Source organism: Rattus norvegicus, chromosome 11 (assembly GCF_021556685.1).
Source record: "Rattus norvegicus strain SHRSP/BbbUtx chromosome 11, alternate assembly SHRSP_T2T, whole genome shotgun sequence".
NCBI lineage: Eukaryota > Metazoa > Chordata > Mammalia > Rodentia > Muridae > Rattus > Rattus norvegicus.
Genome location: NC_141544.1, coordinates 87,897,775 through 87,922,251, shown reverse-complemented (window position 1 = coordinate 87,922,251; position 24,477 = coordinate 87,897,775). Strand labels below are relative to the sequence as shown.

Below are 24,477 nucleotides of genomic sequence, written 5' to 3'. Positions count from 1 at the left end.
GAGGTTGGAAAAATAACTTTCAAACCTGTGCCCCTTACAGCTTTGCTCAGTTAATTAACTGATGCCTAAAGAGGCAGAAAGAGGTGGAAGAGGGAAAGGTGATGACTGTCCCCAAACACCTCAATCAACCACAAGGTATTTCTTGTGTATCTTCTGCGTGTCCAAAACCTCTGCTGTCCAGATGCTGAACAGCAAAGAATGTTTAGTCATCCGTTCATTTGCTTAGGAGACAATTATCCATTGAATATCTACTATGTGGATGGATGATTTAGAACAATTTTATTTTCTTAATAATCTTTCAATAATGAGCCAAGTATTTAAAGGGAAAAAGTGATGGCTGTTTTTTTTTAATATTGTTTTTAATATTTTTGCTTCTTTTCTTTTTTTCTGTTTCTGTGATATAATTTCCTGACAAAAATGACCTGAGAGAGAAGGGGGCTGATTTAGCTCCCAATTCCACATCTCAGTCATTCATATGAGTGGAGAAGGTGGCAAATCTGAGAGAACTGAGTGTATTTTATCCAGTCAAGAGTAGAGAGCAATTGCTTAATGCTTGCACAGCAGTGCTCAGCTAACTCTAATTTTCACCCAGTCTAGAGCTCCGGGAATGAAATGGCACCTCCCACATTTGGAGTGGGGCTTCCCACCTCTGTTAAGCCAATCACTGGCCAGCCTACAGACGAACCAAGTTTAGACAGTCTTCCTAGGCGATCATACATTATGTCAGATCAAGAACTAGCACAGAGTGACCACACACAATCCACAATGAATTGGTTTTCACATTCCTTTTAATTGTTATCCATATGTCTATTTAACTTTCACTTTATCCCATAATTATCATCCATGTTTTTTTCAGATATATGCCCAGATGTGATTGTGATAATAAATGCCTTAATATATGAATATATAGCTTTGGCTAACTTTTATTTCTACTATTTATGTAGGCTGAAATCATGATATGCTATATTTGTCAATATGGCCTATATCTCCATGTCATGTGCAGCTGCTATATGTCCAGGATAATATCTGTGTCCATTGGCAACTGTCATAATCTTGCTGGCTTCTAGATCGTCCGAGGTATTTTTGTCTAGGAGGGTGATTTGGAAAGTCAATGCTGGCTGCCTGGATTGTGATTTTTTTCCATAGCTTCCACTTTCAGATTTATAACATTGAGGAAATTATTTAAAATTTCTGACCATCTTTTGCATAACACCGTATATGTTTCTGTGAGGGTTAGTTAAGTGAATTAATAAATCTGAAGCCATTATGGTGGATTTATGCCTTCTATTTTGTAGGTAACCTACAAAATGATTAGTGTGTTGCTTAATAAGTGTACTCCATTCAAAGAAAAAGTTCGTGCCTGGAATATGTTTAATGAATCTCTTTGAGAAAGAATCAAAGTTTACTTGTACTTATCGTCAGTAACTTTGAAAATGTTCTGGAATATTCCCTCTTTGGATGAGTGACAATCTTGTGGGCATGGACCGTGTGCCAGATATCCAGACATAGATAATAATGCAATGGTTAAATTTTCTTGAAGTCAAACCACACACGAACGTCTCTGTTACTTCTTTTACAACGTTACTGCAGTATGCATATGAAATGTCGCCCACAGGTTTGTGTGTTGAACGACAGTTTTGGAGAGTCTGGAAATGTAGGTGTGAGCTCCAGCCGGAAGAAGTAGGTTGGTGCAGCATGCATGTGACAATACTATCTGGTCCCTTGCCTTTTTCCTTCCTTGTGTTTCTGGTGGTCCAGAAATCGAATGGCCTCCCCTCTTTCCACAATGCGACACATAGGTACTGGAGCGGAAGACTGGACTAAAATCTGGTAGACTGTAGAGTCAATGTAGGTCTTTCCATTACTTAAGTTGTTCTTTTGGTTAGAGCAAAGCAAATGTAACCAGTGCTCCACCATGTCAGGGAAGTGTGTGAGGTTTGAACAGCCAGAATCTTTAGTGAGGCTGACAACTCTTGGCTCTTATTTTGTCCCCATGCACACACGCCCTTTCTTTTTACACTCCTTTCCTCATTGCTTAATTGCTTCGTCTGGGACTCAATTTCTTGAATAAACAAATTAATAAGACACAGTTAAGTAGCTTGAGGGTGGAGCAGACTTCAAGGAGGTGGCAAGGAGCAAGGTCTGTGGGAAGAGGCAAGTGTGTTTGGCAGATTGCCTTAGTTGGTGATACTCTGAAATGGGGACAGGGTTTAAAGGGCTTTGCTTTCGGGGAGGCCTTTGAACAAGGAAATTGACTTAAAGAAGGCCATTATAAAACTGGTCAGATGATTACATAACTGCGGTGTACAGTGGAGATGGCAGTTGAAGCCTCTCTAAGGACGTGGATGAAGACAGGAGAATGAAGGAATAGAAAATTATTTTCTTCTGTAATCAATTATTCCACTCAATCACCTATGTATTCTGCCTTTTCAGCTTACTGGTCCTGAATGCTAGCGTTTTGCCTCTCATTTTACTGTTCGCTGATTATGAACAGTGGACATACTGATAACGTCCTGCTGTCAGGACAGACTCTTATCAGTGACCGCTACTTCTAGCAGAGCGATAGAGAGCTCCTGACTGAGGGCAAGGCTGTGCTGCCTCTGGTTCCTGTTGCTCTAGGAGCTCAGCATATGGTGGGCTCTCTGGGGCGTAGCCTTAATCGACTCGTGGCCATTAGTGTGTGACAGGTGAATACACAGACCAAAGGAACCGTAAGCTAGGATCCACTTGGGCTCCTGGACTACGATCTTGCGTACAACCGTGCGCCTAGGTGTGCAGAGGCGCAGTACCTGCTCTGAGCATTTGGTCCTGCGCCCAGCCGGCTGCAGGGCTAGCCCTTCCTTGCGCGCTCCGCCCCAGCCGGGGTGGCCCACGCGGGGGCACCCAGCGCAGCCCGGCAGTCGCCGGCGGGCGGGCCCCACGCGGCTCCTCCTCGCAGCGGGCGGGACTGCCCCGCTGCCGCCCCAACCCTAGTCTTGGGAAGCCCCGATCGCGGGCGGAGCGCGAGTCACCGCGGTGGGTGGAGTCTGTGGCCGGATCCCGGGGCCAATCGCGCAGTGGCGGGGGAGGAGCTCCGGAGGGGGAAAAAGAAAGTGCGGCGGAAAGTAAGAGGCTAGTCGGGGAAGGCTGCCAGCATCTGGGTCTCCTGGGTTCCGCTTGGACCAGGGCGCTGAAGGAGGCAGTGGCCGGCCAACCCGCACCCATCTGGTCGCTGTCGCCGAGCCTGCTTGGCTGGCCCAGTAAGGTGAGTCTTGCTTTGCAGGAAGGACTGGGTTGAAATGACCATCCGCAGTAACTCCGGGTAGTAGGAATTCTTGTAGATCAGCTTCTACAACCTTTCTGTTGTACAGACAGCAAAACTGAGACACCCAGCCAGACGGTAGCCAGTCTAAACAAATCACACTACTAGCTAGTATGGCACTCCGGGTTCGAACTTAGCCAACTGGAGGCCTATTTTGCCCTGGGCTGTGCGGGTTCTCAGTCTTTTGGGGGATCTATTCCAGTCTCCCTGTGCTTAGGGTTCTCAGGAGTGCCGCTGTAAGCTGGAGGCAAGCAGGAGGCTGTGTCCCAGCACACCCACTCCATCACGTAGCTCGCAGACCCAGCTCTGACAGCCCTTGGGGAGAGGCTGCCAGCAAGCAGCCTTGCTAGCTCCTTTCCTGACCTGCTTTTTTTTTTTTTCCTTCTGAGGAACGCTCCTGCCCTCCAGCCTAGGGTCTCTACCCGCGGTGAGTTCAGGAAGAGGGAAGAGACTGCAGGTGCTGGTCACCATTCTCCTAGTCTTTGAGACAGCAGGAAGTGTTTTCCCTGGGGGGGGGGGTACAGGGCACTGGATGCCTGTCCTTTAGAAACAGCTGATTTATGGTGCCTGAAGCCTCCTTCTACTTCTAAGTCCTGGTTGGGAATAAGGAAGCCGAGTTATAGAGAAAATCAAAAGCACGAAAGCAAACTTCTGCTGCTTTCATTAGGAGACCGGTGCCCCCTTCCCTCCGCAAATCCACTGATTGTGAAATTGTGAACCAAGGCGCCACTGGAAAACGTAAGATGCCTTGCGGAGCAATAATCTATGGCTAGCAATAAGCTGGAAAGGTTAGCTTTCGGTCTGTGCCTTTGCCTTGTGTTGGCTGTGTAAATTTGGTCAGTTTAGCTCACCTTTCTGAGCCAATTTTAAGTGGCAAAATGGACACTAGAATGTTCACTGTGAATCCTCGGGGTAGTTAGGAGGATGGGACAGAACAGTTCAAGTGACATGTTCAGAGTGGTACCTGGCCTGGTGACTTTGGCAAATATTGCTCTGTACTGATCCTGGATTCACTGGCTTTGAGAAGGGTAATTTTCTACTACCTTAGTGTAACTTTTTGGTTTTAAATCTAAAAATAGAATATTTCCCCATTAGAGTTTGAGCACTTAAAAAGCATTTTTTTATTTCAGTTGTGTGTGTGTGTGTGTGTGTGTGTGTGTTTACGCACATGTGTGGAGAGGTCAAAGGAAAGGAACTATTCTTCTGGTATCAGGTTTGGGGGCAGGCATCATTACTGGCCAGGCCTGAGCATCCCCTATATGGTCCACAGGTAGACTTGCTTGTAAATTTGCATTTGGACAATGTGAATTTTCTCCTTGTTTTCAGATGAAGCCTCCAGCCTGTGAACTGCCTTGACAGGAGGCATCCTACGCTGGCAAAGAGGGTTTTATGTTTGCTAAGGGATAATAAAAAGGACAAGAAGAGGAAGCTTGAAGTTGGAGTAATGCCATAGATGGTGCCCAGCCTACTATTCCTGCTCCTAGGTCCATCTCCACTTCATATTCTTTAGCTAACATCGGAAAGCAAAAGAATTTTTGCGTATTGTTCAGTAACACCGTTAGGTTCAGTCTCCTCTGGATACTAATTTGCTTTATTTAAACCCAAGCACACATACGCTCACATGAGCCTTCCTGCGTTACTTGTCTTTTCAAGTTCAACAGCTTTCACAGATATCTCCACCCCACTCGCATGACAATTGGTTTTATTTTGATCCATACGATTATTTACTACCATCTACTGGCCGCGCTGCAAGTCCCTGAAATGAGTAGTTAGCATTTATAAGGGGCCGCCTCCTTCACAGCCCACAGCATTGTGTGCAATCTTGATGAATTCCAGGAAAGGCGCGGGGGTCCGTCTTGAGGGGAGGTGAGGGGTTTGGTGATGCCCACTTGTTACCTCCCATACTAAGCATTGACAAAGGACATGGCCACATCTGTTTGTCACCTTGTTCCTTGTGCTTGCATTGTGATGACTTGGCCAGGATATGTCTGAATGTGTGCTTAGAAACCAGGGACTTGTGGGGACAGGGAACTGTTTAAAAATAAGGTCAAACAAGGGGGTTGGATGAGCATGGAAAGTCTCTTTGGTTCTGGGTTTTTGAAGAAAGCATATTGAGTTTTATACTTCCTGGTATATGTTGATACATCCCACATGCGTGCGTGTGTGCGTGTGCGTGTGTGTGCGTGCGTGCGTGCGTGCGTGTGTGTATGTGTGTGTGTGTGTGTGTGTGTGTGTGTGTGTAGAACTTTAAAAATCTCCAAGTGTGTTCCACACATTTTTACTTTCCTTATTGCTTACAATAGCCCTTGGAGATGTTCATGGCAGGCATAGTAATTGTGGCAGGTCCTATGGTGTAGTCAAAGTTACTTGATTTTAAACTCTGGATCTGACCACCCATGGATAATACTGGGAAAACTGTTTCAACTGTCGGAGCTTCTGTTTTGTCTGGTTCTTCAATGACTTTCAAATGTGAGGCTCTCATGTGAAGATGAAGTTCGGTGCCTAGTATCAAGTTCCTGCGGGAGAGAACTGCTCGTTAAATCGCACCTTCTCTCAGCTTATCTCAATTCCTGAGAAAGAAAATTCAAGTGAGATTTGCAGAAACAAGAGGTTTCCAGGGGTCCCATGGTTGGTGAATCCCTGCCCTAGGAACATAGTTCACACCCTTGAGTTCTCCTTCAGTTTCCTTCAGGCCCTTTCCCCTCACACCCTGCCCCCTCTCCACTAGAACTTGAACAATATGTCTTCATTCTTAGATTGACTTTATTTGGCTGGTGATTTCAGATCACAAAGTACTTACTTCTTTGCTAAGAGAAGACTTCTTCAACATGGCCCTGTAGAGTTTGTGGTGTTGACTCCATGAAGAGCTCACCCAATGCTGCACTAAGGCAGGATTCCCTTCTCGTGTATTTTATGGGATGCACCTTCAGACCCTAGGAGTAAAAATACTCAAGGCACAGAGATCAGGGATGGCTATGTTGATCTCCCTGTTCTGGGTGGCGTCTTCCTCCTGCCTTCCTGTGATTGGTCGGTTGCTAATATGGATGATTAAAGCTGAAGAGCCACAAGTGGTCTAGTGCTCTCCCCGTTCTCTCACCATTTTCCCGGACACGGTAGGTTGGAGAGAACATAAAGAAATAATCTTTATTGTCAATGTGACAGAATGTAGAATCACACAGACTTGTGAGATACACTTCAGTGTGTGTGTGTGTGTGTGTGTGTGTGTGTGTGTGTGTGTGTGTGTGTGTATGTGTATGTGGCAGGGGATGGCATTTCCAGAGAGGACTAATTGTGAATGAGGTAACCCACCCTGAATATAGACATCCCATGGGATGGAGGCCTACACAGAATAAAAGGATAAAAGGAAACATTAGCAGAAGAGTTGCTTTTCTTTTGTGTGTGTGTGTGTGTGTGTGTGTGTGTGTGTGTGTGTGTGTGTCCTTATTAGCCATGAGGTAAGCAGCAACCCTGTGCCACAACTTTCTACCTCAGTGATGTTTTGTCCTAGAGCACAGGCCCCAAGCCACCGTGAAGTACACCTTTACATCCAAAACTAACCCCTCCTCCGTTGAGGATTCCGTGTGAGATATGTTGGTTGCAAGGACAAAAGGCTACCTATAAAGTATGCAAAAGCAGCAATTCGAGGGAACCAATCCTTGCTATTACTGCTAACCACTGGTCTAGAGTTTCTGTCCTTGTAGGGACTGATAGCTTCAGGCATATAGAGAAAGATGAACAAAGTCAGTGAAGCTATTTGTCTGTGGAGATTCTTCCTGACTCAAGCTTTTCTCCTTAGTAGCTAACAGGCAGGCTTATTAATGTACCTCAAGGAGACATGTTTAGCCATTTGGGATCCCATGTCTGCTCTTGCCCCAAAGTAGATGCTTAGCATGATCTTACCTGGTCTGGTTAGGAAAGCAGAGTGCGGCTGGAGGAATTCAGAGGATGGGGCTGAGGGCGAACGGAAAGGTTATCTTCAGCATGCACATGGATTCATTTGTGGCTCAACTTCTTCAGGCCTCTGCTGGTGCCACAGATGTATGATCTTGTGAGTCATTGCTGCCTTGCCTGTGACATATTAAAGAGAGCCACCTACCGTGCTCTGTGCCCATTTGGGAAATTGTTCTGTAGGGCGAAAGAAAAAGAAAAGCACTGAAGAGCAAGAAGGTTACCGAACACTTGGTGTTTGATATTTTGGAGGATATATACAGGTTTGCTGCATATTTGTTCATTGATTTCTTATGTAGAATATGTAATCTGTTATGATGGAATAGGTAGCAGTTTATCAATCATGAGTTCTATGAATTCTAGACTCTGGCTGGTACATGAAGCTAGTTATTCCTAGGGCTCTCTCTCTCTCTCTCTCTCTCTCTCTCTCTGTCTCTCTCTCTCTCCATCTCTCTCTCTCTCCATCTCTCTCCTTCCCTCCCCTTCTCTCTCCTTCCACCTCCTTTCTTTCATTTGTTTGTTCATTTGCTTTTTGAGATGGAGACTCATAATCCAGGCTGGTTTCCTCTTTGCTGTGTAGCCAAAAATGACCATGAATTTCTGGTCATTTTCTTGCTATCCCCAACCCTAGCATATTTTTATGGGAAATATTCTATAAACACTAATTTTTATGTTCACAGTTTTAGCCATCTATCAATCTGATAAGTCATCATCTTCAATATTTAGCAGCTACCTTTTATTCGCCTCTGCTGAAGTTTGTGCAGAACATTCTCCCTATGGTCGGAGCCCTGCGGTGATTCTGTGTGCTCTGATTTGAGGACACTCAGATTTGGCCCAGGTTATGGAGCAGACATTTAGTAATGTTTTAAAACCTATCATTTCACTTCATCTTAGAGCTAGGAACTATGGACTGGAGTTGAATAACAGCACCTAGACCTGTGGGCCATCCCCATCTACACACTGACACAATAATCCTGATGTTACTCTGCTCATTTGGGACCTAAATGTGAGAGAAATATATAAACAGACTCCAAGGTTACCCTGCTATGTCACAGCCAATGTCTTCTTTAGAATCAGTTCAAGTCTCCAATCCTATAATCACATGGTTGTTTTGTTTTATTTAGTTTCCTCTTCCTCGTCCTCCTCTTCTTCCTCCTCTTCCTCCTCCTCCTGTTCTTCCTCTGTACAAATATCAAGTAATGGGGGAAAAGGAACTGAAGAGAAAATACTCTTGTTTGATGCTCAAATTTATTTTCCTACCAAAAAGAAAAGAACAAGAGGAATAAGCATGCACATGTAATCTCTCCTTCTTACTTAGGCACAAAATAACTATTATATTTGTAACTATTATATCTATATGTCAATATGTGTATCAATTACCTATCATCTCTATCTGCATCTTATTTATCATCTATTATCTCTACATAGCTATTATCATCTGTGTATCCATTCATTTATCTAAAATTGTATCACTTTTTCAAGGGAAGGAAAAAATGTAGAGAAGCAGCAGAGTTACCCAAGCTTATGTAGCCTGTGAAGACCAGAACATGCTAAGTACAAGGCCTTTCATCTGCTTGACTCTGTTTACTGGATCTTGTATTGTAGAGTCTGTAGGTCTGTGTAGCTGCTTTTGTAAGTTCCCCTGTTGTGTCCTCAGCTGCGGTCTTTCTTTTTTAACTGTCCTCTTTCCTTCCAAATCGTTTCCCAATTCAACCCAGTTCATGAAACCCCACTTAAGTGCTCATAAGACCTTGAATGTGTATTTTCATATTGAATGCTGTGGGCTAATTACTTATAACTTTGCCTCGGTCCCTGATCAATACTTACCGTACCCTGTGCACAGCACAATGTCTTGTCCAAACAGCAGATAAACTGAATGATTGATAGATCAATAGGAGATGTTATAGGCCCATCATTAGCTTTCTTCTACTTCATCATTGTTTACTTTAAAGTTTGCTTCTGTAAGACAAATCATTTTAATTTTTAAAAATATCGTTGTTATGAGATGAGACGAGTGGTAAAGAGCCACAGACTCTCAGAAGTGTGGATCTCACTTCCGCAGGGGTGGGGGGCAGATTACATTTCTTTCTAGTAAAGGATGTTTTTCAGCAAAGAGTGAAGGAAGTAGTTGCTTGTCCTGACCCCAAGGGTAGTGTCAAGTGTCACAAACACATAACCCTGAGTGAAAGAAATTTCCATGGAAGCGGGCTGCTGCAGTGAGCTTGGATCTTACGGTTTTTACGGCTGGTGAGGAGTCCATCTCCCCTATCCTTTAATGTGACTGACCTCGGGTGAACCTAAGGACAGGTAACCCTTTTGTTCCAGTTTCTGTCCAGCAGGTGCTTCTCCTTTCTTCGTGAGTGGCATCTGTCGGGTGTCCCTATGACTTCGCTCATTCCTTAGTCTCCCAGTCAATTTCAAAGTGAACAGAAAAGAGAAGGGAGCACTTTATAAATTCAGGTATCTGAAGATGTTCTTTTCATTGACAGCGAAATCCTTTAAGCCAGTTATTGTTGGAAGCTATTGTGATTTAAATTGTGGCTCTGTGACACAGGTGGCTTAGACATCAGATGACCTTTCTGGAATTGACTTTGGAGAGGTTATTTGCTCTTTCTCTGCTATATTATCACTGTCATCTCCACAATAAGATAATAAAACCCACCCATATCGTTATGTGCTTGGTAAGTGTCAGTCATATGCCATGATTTGTTAAAAGTCTGGTGCATGGGTGCATTGGCCTCTGTCATGATTAACAGCAGTGATATTTCCAAGGTATGTCCATGTGGACACTAGATAAGACAATACAAGATGCTCTGTGTGCAAATACCAACAGTTTTTGTTTATATGTTTCATTTCAATGTTCAGTAATGTTTGTTATGATGTTCATATATGCACATAGATACAAAATTATTATTTTGTAAAATTGAAAGATCCGAGCTAATTGGATTAGACGTTGCCAACATGTTTTATCCCCAGTCTTTAAAAGACGAAACAATTGCTAAGGCCTTTGAGTGCAGTAAACATTGGAACAGAGACTTGGATCATCTCCCTTTCTACCTCTTAACGCATGACCAACACCATGTTCTTCCCAGTCCCCAGCCATTCAGCCCACTAGGCAGGCATGGAATTCTTCTGCAGGCCGGTTATTTGAAACTGAAGGATGAGGATATGGATAGAACACTTTCTTAGGTAGCTGCTTCGAATCTGTAAAGTGTGGGCAAGTGAGTGCAAGTCTGAGAGCAGAGCTTCATTCTTTCCACAGAGGTGCCTGCACCCCGCAGTCTGTGAGGCCTCACAGTTGCAGACACTTGGCAGGCTCTCGGTCTCAGTGAGACTCATGGCACTACAGATCTGTAAAGGTACCTCTCTGTCTGGGGGATGCACAGTAGTTTTCTGACTGCAGACTCCTTCATGCTGTGAAATCCAGGTTTGCGGATGGGAAGAGAAAGGAGTCAGCTGAGTTAGCCATCTAGACATTTGCTGTTTTGGAAGCAGAAATAGAGCCTTAAAAATATAAAGCAAACTTTATTACCATAATATTTTGCAATATATATAATCCTAGATAATTCTATATTATATATTTATACATAATAGATAAAATCATATGTTATGATGCATAATTATAATACAGATATAATATAATATATTATCTGTAACAAATTAATATTTTATAATTCTGCAATCTCTGGCTTCTGTTTTGATTCTGGAATTACGAATGTATAAAAGCTTACCTTTCTTAAGCTCTTCAAAATTGTTCATGGGAGATTCAGTTCTTACTAAAATAAAGTTCGTTCAATTTTTGGAAATGGGCGAGATTCTAGAATGACAGCACACACAAAGCAAGGCTTCTGTGGAAAGTTTGACTTTAGTGTTCTAATTGTAGTGTGTGACTGATGGAGACAGGACTTGAATTGAAACAGTTGTTGAAAAGTTGGAGGCGTTGGATTTAGGATAAGATTTAAGTCTCAGATACTGTATGCCTAACCTGTTTAGATTTAGTTCTCTTATCTATAAATTTATAGTCAGCATATTCCATTTATCCCCTAGGTGTGTCTTTCAACTTTCCACACATTATTTAATTACCATACTTATTTAGTCTACTGTTTATTTTTGTTCCAGCCCCACTTGAAAGTAAAATATACATGGTCAGGAGCGTGTGTTTACTGTCTCATTGGAGGAGGCTAGAAATATGTCTAGAGAGGTTTCCCAACCGTGACTCAGTGATGAACAAACAAGTACCTGGGTAGATGCCAATGTGATTATTTGTCCCAGAGAGGTGGAAAGAAATATCTAGAACTGAATAAGAAAATAAGTGGTATATGTGTATATGTAATACTGAAACAATTTGATACACACACCTGTATGTACAAACATACATATTATTTAAAAACATAAACATCTACATATATGGCTTGTGCATATGTTGTATATGTATGTATGTATATGTATATATACATATATTGTATGTATGTCTATGTATGCATGTATACATGAATATAGGTAGATGTGTTGAGGATTTTATTTAGAATCCTTAATGATGACATATATGTCTGTGTATGTATATATAAATACAAATCTGATTAACCATATCTTTTTGAGTGGTTGAAATCTGCCACTGCAATTAGAGGCATTGAATACTTTCTTGTTTGGATGCAATAATATGAGTTTGAGAGGAAGACTAAAAACTCTATCTATCTATCTATCTATCTATCTATCTATCTATCTATCTATCATCTATCTATCTATCTATCATCTATCTATCTCTCTATCATCTATCTATCATCTATCTATCTATCTATCATCTATCTATCTATCTATCTATCTATCATCTATCTAAGGTGATTTGATAGAAAGGCAAGTACATTACAAGAAAAGAAAGCAAAACAAGATGAATGAGGACAGTTTTAACTGAGGTAGTCAGAGAAGGCTGTGACAGAGCCAGGAGAGCCTGGAGGTCTGTGCTGAGGTGAGGGCTGGGTTAGGGAGACATCTGGAAATAAAGTTTTGTGGTCGTCAGGGGTAAGAACTGAGCCGCCCCGCAGCAGTAGTAAGGAACCTGGAAATCCCAGGAAGGACTGTGGAATGTCAACCCAGGGTAGGGCAGGGAGGTTAACAGGGAATGAAGCCAAGCCAGTTATTCACCTGATAGGCTGATCAGCCAGCCTGACCTGCTACTAGCCGCCATGAGCAGATGAGAAAGACAATTTAGTTCCAGAGAAAGACTCTAGTTCTCATCAGAACATCGTAAAAGAAAAACAAAATAGGTAAAATAGGCAAAACTGGGTTCTGTTGGTTTTCCTCCAACGAGTCTATCTCCTTTCCAAATGCATTAAGTAATGGAAGGAAACGTATGCATGTTGTTCAATTCAATTCAGCGGGGAATTTTACAGTCCTGTGTAGGAGTTTTATGTAATCAGTTCCCCAAAACATTGAGGCTAGGATCACTTCCTTGTAAATCTTCAGCTACCAGCTTTTGAACCCTGCTGTGCTCAAGAGTGGGAGTATATAATTCCACACAAGATGAATCTCTTTACACTGACTCCATGAGTTTAAACAGCTTCTACCCCATCTAGAAGGGCAGGCAATTTCCTTGTGGAGCCTTATGGGCCTGTCCATACACGGTCTCATTAATGCATCTTAATTTGAGCCTCAAATAGCTTGGCACTACATGCGAGGTACTGTTTCACGTGATTTATAAATATTCATTTTTTAAAAGCTTAGACTTAGCCTATGAGGCAGGTATAGTTACAGTCAACATTCTGCAGGACAATAAATGAAGGTCCAAACTTGTAAAAGTGGTCACTGGTCCAGCCTGTACAATGACCCTTTTCCTAACTTTGTAAGAGATGACCTTAATATTTACCCATTTCCATTTTGTCCCGCCTACTTCCTGTTGTTTAAGAGAACTAGTTCAATAAGTGTGTTTAATCTAGGAATCAATATGTAGTCTGTTCTTTGAGATTCCATCTCTTCGTTAGCATTTAGTGATTAAAAACCTGGGCTTCAGGCTGAGCTAATCTGGGCAGGTGAACCATATCAGCACCCTGGGATTGGTCAAATTCTTTTGCCTTCCTAAGTGTGCTTCTTGATCTGTGTTCTTGGCCATTTTGGAGATTAAATAAGGTAATATGTAAGATGAGCTTTGAATAGCACCTGGAATGTAATTAGTACTCAGTCCATTTTTGCTGTTTTTATTATCTTTCGGACTAAAATAACATGCATATGCTTATGGACCCAGGGCGATTTTTTAGTTGTGCTTGTTTTAATCTATCCCCTTCAAAAATTAGAGCCAAAGATCCGTTCATAATCACTGATGTTAATTTTGTTGCAGGGCCCACTGTGGCATCTTGCTCAGGGCAAAAATGCCTTCTGGATTCTGATAGTCCATGTTATTAGAACAGCCAGCTTCTGGGGTTGCATAGAAGCAAAGATGCTTTGAGACCTGTAGGCTTTGCTTCCAATCCCACCTACCCTTCTCCAGACTGGTTCTGCCAAGCTGGAAAGTTATTTTGTATTCTAGCATGACTGTGGGGCATCCTGAGTCATAAGGAAGAAAAGCAGTTCTCCACAGAACACCTATGGAGGTCAGTTCATGGAGTTGCAAATGTAGAACCTAAGGCTGGTCCAAGGTCTTTGTGCTGGGAGTTGTGCCCAAGGCTTTGTGTTCATGATCCTATTTAACTACTGCTGCAAATACTTTAAATGTTAATTGTAAACCTCAGTTAGAAACTAACTAACTAGTTAACTGACTAACTAACCATCTAACCAACCAACCAACCACCAACCAACTAACTAACTAATAACTAACTAGCAATAATAACCAAACCAAAACAACAGCAGCAAACCGTTGCCATTGTTACCTCCATGTATGCTTTATGGGCTGTGATAATAAGGAAAATCACATATCTCTTACATTTAATTTGCTTTATTTTTCTTAAAGACAAAACCGTGCAGACTGTCAGCACCAGGGGAGCCCACTCTGTAATAAAGCGTGATGTTTGACGGAGAAATGGGACAAGGCTAAGAAGCTTTTCCTTGCTTGGCTGTGTGTGTGTGTGTGTGTGTGTGTGTGTGTGTGTGTGTGTGTGTACACCCAGAGCTGTTAAGTAGATGCATTTGTTTACGTCTTTTGCAGACGCCAAGGTGGTGCTTATTTACAAGCAGCTCCTTTTCAGTTGCTATAAGAGAATGACTAAAACTGGAGAGTGCACGAGAAACAAGAGATCTATTTCTGCTGCTTCTAGTGGCAAGTAAGTCCATGGTAGAGTGAGCATATCTGGAAAACCATCATGCTGCATGACCTCTAGACTGAAGACAGAACAACCAAACAGTGTTTCTGCACATAAGAGAAAAGGGAGTTGAACTCATTTTTGTACCAATCCACTTCCCTGATTACAAATGCCAGCCCAGCACTATGGCACTAACATGTTCAGGAGTTCAGAGAGAGCTCTTCTTGGTTCATCACCACCTAAATGGCATGCCTCTCGACACTGTTCAGTTGGGAGTTAAATTTCGAACACTCCAGATTTAGGAAACTTATTCAAACTATAGCATTTAGTTTGTTGTTGCTGTTATGAAATGACTCAAAGGAGAAGTTTCTGTCTTCTCACATAGAATAAGTAAAACCCAGATGTCTTCATAAACCTAGTTTGATGATTTTCTTTGACGAACGATCTACATACACACACACACACACACACACACACACACACACCACAGTGGAGGATCCAATTATGTGCAAAGGATAATAAAAAGGCACAAAAGGGGAGCCTAGGGGTATGATAAAAGTCTCTAACCAAGGACTTTGTGAAAGAATTGGTACAAGATGTCGTGTCAAGGCAGCACTAGTAAAGAAAAGCTGGTGGTGAGAGGAAGGTGGTGTGGAAGCCATGGTGACAAATTGCAGCCCTTTATTCTCTCTGCCTTATGCCAATAACCAGTTTCCCACACAAGAGGTGGGTGTACACAGCCTTGTATGGTCATACCTGCCTGGCTTCAGACTTGAAGAGTCAGATCTTGCAGGCATCGGAAGAACAGTTTATGTGCTTTCCATTGAGAAAGTGAGCAACAGTGACCAGTGATATGCTCAGCTGTGGAGCTCTAAAGGCACCACAGACTCATCCAGGCTGCTGTGGGACACTGCCCACTGTGAACCACAATGACTTCAATCTGTGTCCTCAACTATAGTGACATAAATACATGGCTACGTACCTTCTTCACCAGTCCAGGAGGACGATTTTCTCTCACATGCGAAGAGCAGAAGTGTGCATGTAGTGGAACATTGGCTTAAATGGGACCACGTTATTATCGGCTTGAGAGGACAGATCCCATAAAGAAAGTTCCTTCTTTGCATCAGTAAACCAATGCATTTTTGTCTTTCCTAAGCGGCGGAAGGAGCATTTTCTGATCCATAGCCAGGAGCCTACCAATTTACAGCATGCTTGTGTGTCTATTATGCCACTTGACTTGATCACAGCTCTGTCAGGTCAGTTTGTTCTCATTTGGACGTGAGAATACTGTAGCTCAGAGGTTGAAATGATTATCAAGTGGCCACTCAGCCCTCGATAATTGCATCGCATTTGTTGGGGTTCTGCATGTTCCGTGAGCATCTTTCGCTGATAACCCATTTCCATCTCTCAGCACCACTGACCAACAGTGTTGTTGGGACACATCTTTGGTCATGCTGTGCTCCTGTTCTAAATGCGTCTACAGTATTTAGACATGGTCACTCTCAAGGTCCCTTTCCACTGAAACGGCAGGTTTCTGGTAACCTGAGTGGTACTGCTCCTTCGCCTCCCCTGTAGTAGTTTGAAAGCTTCCATCAAAGGCAAGGTAAAGGGGCAAGTGTCTTTTACAAAAATATGACCGAGCGAGGACTCAGAGGCCATGGTGAGCACATTCTCCACTGAGCCATTTCCTAAGTCTTCCCAGTCAACACTCCTAGGACACGCTCTTGAATGTTTACAATTTGTATTTGCTGGCTTCCTACCTGTCAAGATGCAGCTGAACTTACTTCCTCGCTTGTCTTGACCCACTTAAAACCGATACTTAACATCCAGTGCCACATGGCCTGAGAGTTCATCAGCCAAGAAGCCGGAGATAAGATGACCTGGGATCACCACTCAGTGCGGAGGACTCCAGTGCAAAAATATTTGAGTTGTCCGTACCGTCCTCTCTTTCTGTAGCTAGTGACAGACGTCTGGAACTTTAGGGAAGTAGAGGCCTTGTACCAAAACAATCTTGAACAAGTGCCATTATGTGGTGTACATCTCTGGGAAGAGAAGTTTTCTGGGGTCGAAAAGACTAAGTGTCTGGCTTTGCAAATAGCGTGCCCTGTGTAGAATCAGCCAACCCTATTTATAACCAGCCTTTCAAGGTCTAGCATAGGTTCTCTGGGTGCAACGTGCTCTTTCTCTTGGCTCAGTACTCACCTTCGCCTCATAGTCCCAACCCCTTATATTTATTACAATGTTTCCAGAAATATGTAGGAGAAGCAAAGGTTAGCCTTCAAATAATGATAGGAAAGAATAATAGCACTAGCTAGTGATCGAGTGCTGAACCTGTGCCAGGGGCTAAAGGAGTTATACACACTCATGCACGTGCACACACACACACACACACACACACACACACACACACACACACACACACGATGAGGCACTTTCCTGACTCTTCATCTTGCTTAGACTGAGGCTTAGCATGGCTACGTAGCTTGCACAGCATTAAAGCCAGTCTTGAAGCCCTCAACCTTGCTGCAGGGCACTAAGCCCTACCCCGAATCTCCAGGCTCCTCCTCTGTAGTTTCTTTCTATGTACACCTGAGTATTTTGTAACAGAGACATAGTTAATAAGCTGGTGTGTCTGACAGTTTCCTTGAAATTCACAGTGGGTTGAGCCAGCCCCACTGGCCCTTACTGTGTCTGGCCCCTACTGCTTTCTTCTCTTTAGCCATTTTCTTTGAGACTCCAACCCCATAGGACATACCTTAATGGATCGCTGTCATTTTCATGGCGTTTTCATGGCCTGGGTATGTTTTTTCTCATCCTCAGGGTTGGAGAGGGGGAGTAGGGGAACGAGCCTGGTTCCTCCAGTTTGGAAAGTGAGCTTCGTGGAGATAACGGAAATTGTGGACTGACAGCTTCATCCAGATATTTCGGTTGAAGAGGGTCACTTGTCTGACCTTGTTGCAGAGATCTCAGTCAGGGTAGTTATACACAGTCACACAGTGACAGAGGACCAGGACCCAGCTCCTTATTTTAACACTTCATTATAGAGAAGGCCATGTGAAGATGAGGTCAGTAATGGGTTCTCTCTATCACAACAGATGTTTAAAGAGAGCCTAAACGGCAACTTGGCAAAGACTTTAGAGGAAAATTTGAATATCAGGGGGAAAAACAAAAGAGTCTGAATCAAAATGACATTTAAGTGTCTTTCCGGACTGGAGAGTCTGTCTTGAATTCACTTAGAAACTTTATATTGGGAATAAAGGTTTCCCCTTGTTATAATTAAAACCAACTAGAGATGCCTGCTCCTTCCTCCCCCGCTGTGCTGCCCTCTTCAGAACAACTACTCGATTTAAGAAGGGGACGTAGGATGAGGAAGGATGCTGCTCCTTCCCATTTGGCAGCACAGCCTGTCAGAATGGAAGACTTGTGTCTGGGCCTGGCACCGTTCCGTCAGGGCCCCTGACCAGCCCAGTCCTGTCTGTGACCACAGCACGTGGGAAGTGCACATCCGTGTAGAAAAGCCACCCACTGGCTGCCGGCTCTGGACTTTCTTTCTTTCTTTCTTTTTTAACTTTGTACTCTTGAATGCAGCCTTGCCTAGGGCAAAGCCCTTGAAGGAACGGCGGCACACCCAGAAACGAGTTCCAATCAAACCAGAGAAGCGCCCCTGAAAAAAATATATCCCTCGTCGCAGCTGGCAAGAGATGAAAAAGCGTCTTTCAGAGAGGTTTCTTCTTCTTGTCATTTCAAAGGCAAGCAGCTAGCAGGCCAGGGTGTCAGGGATGTAGCCATCGTCTTCACCCTATTTTCTTTCAACCTTTTCAGTTGTGTTATTACTGGTTCCAAAGCTCTGCTGTCCAAATAGGATAATCCCCGAATGCCAGAATTCAAGCAGTTTATTCACTCTCGACCGAAGGAGTATCTCCCTGAGAGTTGGATGGTCAGTGCTTTGGAGTTACGTAAGGCGATCTGGCCCGTCGTACTTCACAGATGCTTCACAACCCACTTCAACTTCATCCGATGAGATAGTTTTGTTCAAGTCTATCACACTGGGATATCTCAAAACTGTGCGTTTCTCTCCCTTATCAGGCAGCCCCAGCATGCTTAGATATCTTTAGTTAGGTCAGTCCAACTGTTGCCAAGAAATAAAAATGTTACAAACTTGCTAGCTGCCGGAACTCCACCGGGATCTGTTCAGAGCTGCCTGTAGGAAGTTTGGCCAAGATTTCCCATGTGCGCCATAAATCTTAGCCGTGTGATGGGAGAGAAAGGCAGCTTCAGCCTCCCCAGCAGCTTGCTTATTGGGAGCCCGGAAGCTGCCTTTTTTTTTTTTAAATGCAAGGACCCTTACTTGTTTAGAAATAAATCTTTCTTGGCATCTAAATGGCATGTTATTTTTAGGGGACGTTTCGCAGAGTTCGGGGAAAGCATGGTTCCATCATCTGAGAAAGACCTGAACTGAGAAATCAAAAGACATCCTCGCATTTCTACTCGAAATTTATCAGCATCCTGCAAGGCGTCTTACCCGTCTCAGCTTCTGTGTCCCAACAATGTTCACAATGACATTATTGACTTCTGAGGTCCTTACTGATTTTCCAGGGGCTATCTTGGTAGATAAGAAGGGTCAGAGAGTGAAACAAAATAACAGCAAATTACAGGCTGCAGGCTTGGGAACAGGAGAGCACTGTCCTAGTAATTCTCGGAAAGCCTTTGTTGTAACAGAGGACCGGTAAGGACATCCAGTCAGCTTTGCTTGCCACCGGGATAACCCCATTTACCTTCTTTCAGGCTGCTGACAGCCAGTTGGAAACAGGACTGAGAGCCTTTGGAAAGCTTAAAAGTTCATCATGTTCAGTTTTGTGCATTTAAAAAGCATCTGTGAGGTCCCTGTCCAGTGTTATTCGGAGCGAGGATGCTAAGTTTCCTGTGTCCTTTGCAATGTGAATTCATATGCACTGCCTTTAGGTTTCTAGGATGACCACAACTTAGAGAAAGAGTGAGGCTCTTTTATAAAAGTTGTTTGATGTTGAATAATGATGGTTTATGGCCATAAGAACCTGCTAGCAAGATTCGCTTATTGTCTACATGTAGAGCATTGTTTTCCCTTCACAAATATATAGGATATATTTTCTTCTGTCACGCACTGTGAGCCCAGACATCAACAGATTCTCTTTCCATCTTTTCGGTTTTCCTTCATCAGAAAAATGAAGCACTGTGACTCAGGCTGAGCTCCTCCCCAGAGATACTCACGTTCATATTTCTGACCACAGTGAGGAGAAAAAGAAAGTAACTTTTCTGCAAACCAAGGCTGTGTGAATTGTAGGTCATAGGGTGGAAAAAGAAGGCTAAGCTTCAGTCCCTACCTATTCGTTTTGAAGTCCTGGGAAATCATCAGATGGTGGCATAAAATCCACATGCCTTGCGCTAGATCTCTGATGGTTTCAAACCACTCACTGATTTAGGATCAATCTAGTGATTCACTCCTTTGGCCTCCTGTCCTTTGTGGGGGTGGTTAAGCCAATGTCTTCCTCAGGTCACCTGTGATCGCAGACCTTGTATCTATCTAGACAGGGAGTTTTTTCTGAAGTGTTTTCTGAGCTACACTGCAGACTTACTGCAAGTATCCTGGGAAACCATGCATTTGTAGATTCATACTTGTGAAAAGCCATTATTTTTCACTTTGCATTTACTATCCCCGGGACCCATGGAAACAAATAAAACCCTAACAGTAAACAGCCATAGTCACTCATATCTATGACTCTCTTTGTTTTGTATTTTATCCGTTTCTGTTAAGAGTATTATTTTTCTGTATGTGTAGCATATGTGTGCACACATATGTTTACGTGGTTACAGGCACACATACATGTAGAGTCCAGGGGAGGCTATTCCCTGAGGCAAGGTTTCTTGCTGAAGCTGGAACTTGCCCCTTTTAGTGATGCTGATATCCAGTGAGCCCCAGCAACCCACCTCTCTCCAACCCCTATCCTCTAACTCTGGGTCCCTAGCACAAGAGGCTGTGCCAAGCCTGGCTTTTACATATGAATGTCGGCTAATGCAGACTCAGGTTTTCATACATGTACAGCTCTTTCCTTAGCTCCTCATGCTTCTGCATTTGCCCATTGAGCCAACCCCACCCCCCAAGCTGCTTTCTTTGTAAATATGTTGGCTTTCCTCATGAACATGTCTGCTTATAAATGTCCTTTCCTTAGTTTGCTCCTTGTCTGCTTTGACACAGGGTCCCAGATAACTAAGTTCGAATGAGGAGAAAAGGAGGCATTCTAGACAGAAAGCTGGCTCTTTTCCCCCTACATTGTTGCATTCTAGTTTGTTGTCTAAAGGTTGGTTTGCCTAGTTTGTTGGCTATTGGGCGCTTACTGATAACGGATACTATGCAGTCATTGCTACTACCTGTGGGAGAGAAGACTCATCATGCCTTTCATCGTGTGGGTTTTCCTTTCCTCTTCATTCAGACGTTACTGTTACTATCCTCAGCCAACAGACTCATTTCGGCTCTTTACTGTGTGACATTGTAGAATGCTATTAGTGTCTTTGTTTTAAAGGAAAATAAACCTCAGTGTGGCATGTATAAAAGGGGATTTAAAAAAAGAAAGAAAAATAATCGAAATGCTGTTAATGGGGAAATAATTGAAATAACTATGGTGTAGCTAGGCAGGATAATCCTATTTGGTGATTAAAAGGAATGAGATAGAGTTACATGAACTGATCTGGGAAAAGAGGCGAATTTAGATCCATGCACAATTTCTTTTGTAACTGTGGTTCTGTTACTCTTGGAGGGAGGACTTGTGAATGCTCAAAGGAGAGACTGGGATATGATATAAAGTATTCCCACACACTTGAAATTAATTAGAAAGTCGGTACAAACTCCTCTAACATCACTGTGAATGTTTAAAACAAAGAACAAAGTTGAAAGTGTGTCCCAGTGACTACACATATGTCTACCTCTACTCTCCTGTTAACTTTACACAACGGGTACGCTGTTATATATCTAAAGCTTTGTTTGTTTGTTTGTCTTTGGTGATTGTGTTTGTATGTTGTGCTGTCGGTAGACTTATTTACTTGCAGAAGGAGATAATCTGTGACTCATTTCTAAGCCAATGTGATCTCCTATCCCAGAGCCAGTGTTATGTTTAAAGATTTCACTGATTTGGACAGACCCTTAAAGAAGTATTGACAGAGAATTTATTAGATGCCTTTACTTGAGCTCCCTTGTCTCTTTTACCACTAACAGAATTGCTAGACAGCAAGTAGTCAATTTGTCCTTTGGCTTTTGCATTATTTTGAGCTTCCTGGGCATCCTGTGTATCATCTCTGTCTCCTGACACTCAGTCTTGACCCTTCTTCAAACCTCCCCATGTAGGCAGCTGTGCAAAACACTATGTATTCTCATGGCCTCATTTGTTTTATTTTTTATTTTATTTTTTTTGTGATATTGTACCATGAAACATTCCCACAAATGATCAGGATCTGAGGATAAATATAAATGACGCGTTCCCACCTAGTTGCTGCTTGATTTTGGAGCACTCAGGGAGGTCATTGTGAAGAGCTTGGGGGTATATACTTCCTAGTTTCATGGTAAATAACTAATTTGAAGGAACTGTTCACTTGAGATTAGGTTGTGTTGAACAGAAAGAAAACCAGTTATCTGGATCTATGCTGGAGACCTGTTATTTTGCATAATTCATTTTAACTACTGGGATGTGCCAATCTTGTCATTGCTGGCCCGAGTTTCCTTCCATTTCCTGCAGTCAGAGCAACATTACCACAACATCAGGAGGATCTGCATCCTTGCCCCCAGCATACCTCTCTAGTTTTGTTCCCCTCGCTTCCCTATCTATTTCTTTGCAGGTTATATGCCTCTTGTCAGAGTCCTTGATTTCCTCTAATATTTTACCCAGTGTTATGTATTGTAAGTTTTGATAAAATTGTTTTATCTCTTTTTTTAAAGCTTCTTTCCTGTTCAATGAGCGCTCATTGCGGTCTCTACCTACCCACACAGACACATAAAAGTCTGTTACATCTGCTTCTCTTCCTATTTAGACACAGTTTTTCCATTTAAAATACTTCTACATACATGCTGGGGGAGGGGGAGGTATCTAGGTTTAGCCATGGTTGTTCTTTGGTTGATGGTTCTGTCTTTGGAACCCCCAAGTTAGTTGGCTCTGTTGGTCTTCCTATGGAGTTTCTGTCCTCTTCAGGGCCTTCAATTCTTCCCCCATCTCTTCCATAAGAGTCCTCAAGCTCCATCCATTGATTAGCTGTTGGTCTTGTCATCTGTTTGAGTCAGGTGCTGGGTGAATCCTCACAGAGAACAAACATGCTAAGCTCCTGTTTGCAAGCATAACGGAATATCATTAATAGTGTCAGTTTCTAAACCTAGAAATGGTCAGTGCTAATAGCTAGCCCTATCTTCACAATGCCTCATTGCCCTTTTCAATGTCTGTACTCGTGGAGCATCGAGCATAGCAGCATCTGTGGGCTGACGGGAGATTCAGAAGCCTGTCTACCCTAGCCTCAGGGAATTCAAGTCTTCACCCTGCCTACATCTTCCGCTATCATCCTACAACTCCTCCATGGGGAGCATTATCAAGAGAGCATGTCTACCAATTCCCTTCCCTTTGGTTGCTTTTGGGTTAGTGGAGTCTGAAGCTGTCATATGTGGTCAGAACCAATCTCCACAGCTTTCCTTTGTAAGGCAAGGCGTTGTGCCACATGTTCAGAGGGGGCTGTAAGTGTATGCTTGTGAGAGAGCCTATGCTTTCAGTGAGAGGGTACAAAGGATTCACCCCACCATCAAGTGTGTTTCTCCCTCTGTTATTTGAGAAGAGCTACAATTAGGTGACTATCACACAGAGGAATAAACAATGTCGAGGTTTCTGTCAGGAGAGCTGTTTGTGTGCTGCTCTAACAATCAGGCACCTGGACACAAATATCACAAGAATAGGAGTTGATTCTGTCTGACTTCAGAGAAAGAATTTTTCTTCATGGGCTACATTTACCAAAACCAAAATGCAAAATAAAATAAAATGGAAAAGGGATGTTTGGTAATCTCAGTAGGATCTCCTTTATTTCCGGCTCTGGATCATCATTAGATGTTCTGTCTTCTTCTCATGTCCCTCTCTCTTCTCATGTCCCTTGGCACTGCTTCTTTCTTCCTGGATCTAGTATCTAGTCACTGGCATCTTGTTTTAAACTTTCTATGTGTGTTGAAATTCTTTATAATTATTACACTCCAATTCAGAGACCCTATATTGATAGTGTAAAAAAAAGGTGCAAAAGATTAAACAGATAAAGAAGAAAAATAAAAACATCAATTACAAATAAACCAACATACTATTAAAAGTGTACCAGTTCTGTCGCTGCTGAATGTGGACCACTGAACGACCAGATATCCACCTGCACCTTCCCTTTCAGACACTGTCTTCCTCCACACAGCAGGGCATCCTGATGACCACACTTAACTTTGCAGGCTAGAGATCAGCCTGGTCTTTCACACTGTCATTGTCAGGGTCCCCCAGTCAGCACACCCGTAGTTGCTAATATCCCAGCCAGGACTATTTCACAGGTGCATTGGTTGTGGGGAAAGCAAATATATCACAGATCTCTACAGATGGACAAATCTCCTTGTACTCAAACAGACTGAATGAACTGCTTGGTGGTTGGGGAATGAGGATCTAGAATTCAAAAATGGTATTGGGGCATGAGAGGTCTCCGACCCTAGAACAGTAAACCTCCTAGGTTTTTCTACAGGCTGGGCCAATGTCTGACTTCAGGATAGAAGCTATCAGGTTCCACACTTGTGCTTAGGTGGTAGGCTTGGCTCTTACCCACACAGGGCAAGACTGGTACCCATTATCCCCTTTGCTGCCTTAGCCTAGGCTCCACTAGCTGAACTCTCATTTTATTGATATCTGCTACTTCCTCTCTCCATAGCTGCCACCTGTGGAAATCTCCCACTTTACTGTTGTGACAAGTTGTCCCCAG

At 43.0% G+C, this 24,477-nt stretch overlaps 1 protein-coding gene across 4 annotated transcripts in view; it reads left to right on the top strand.

The window, feature by feature from the left end:
- Positions 1–3,062: 3,062 nt before the first annotated feature.
- The window catches only part of Il1rap (interleukin 1 receptor accessory protein), a 136,790-nt gene continuing 115,375 nt past the window's right edge, over positions 3,063–24,477 (top strand). For 2 of the 4 annotated variants that reach the window (XR_015632610.1, XR_015632611.1), the window contains exon 1: positions 3,111–3,244. The gene's annotated coding sequence lies outside the window, so the exon portion shown is untranslated. 4 annotated transcript variants of the gene reach the window in all.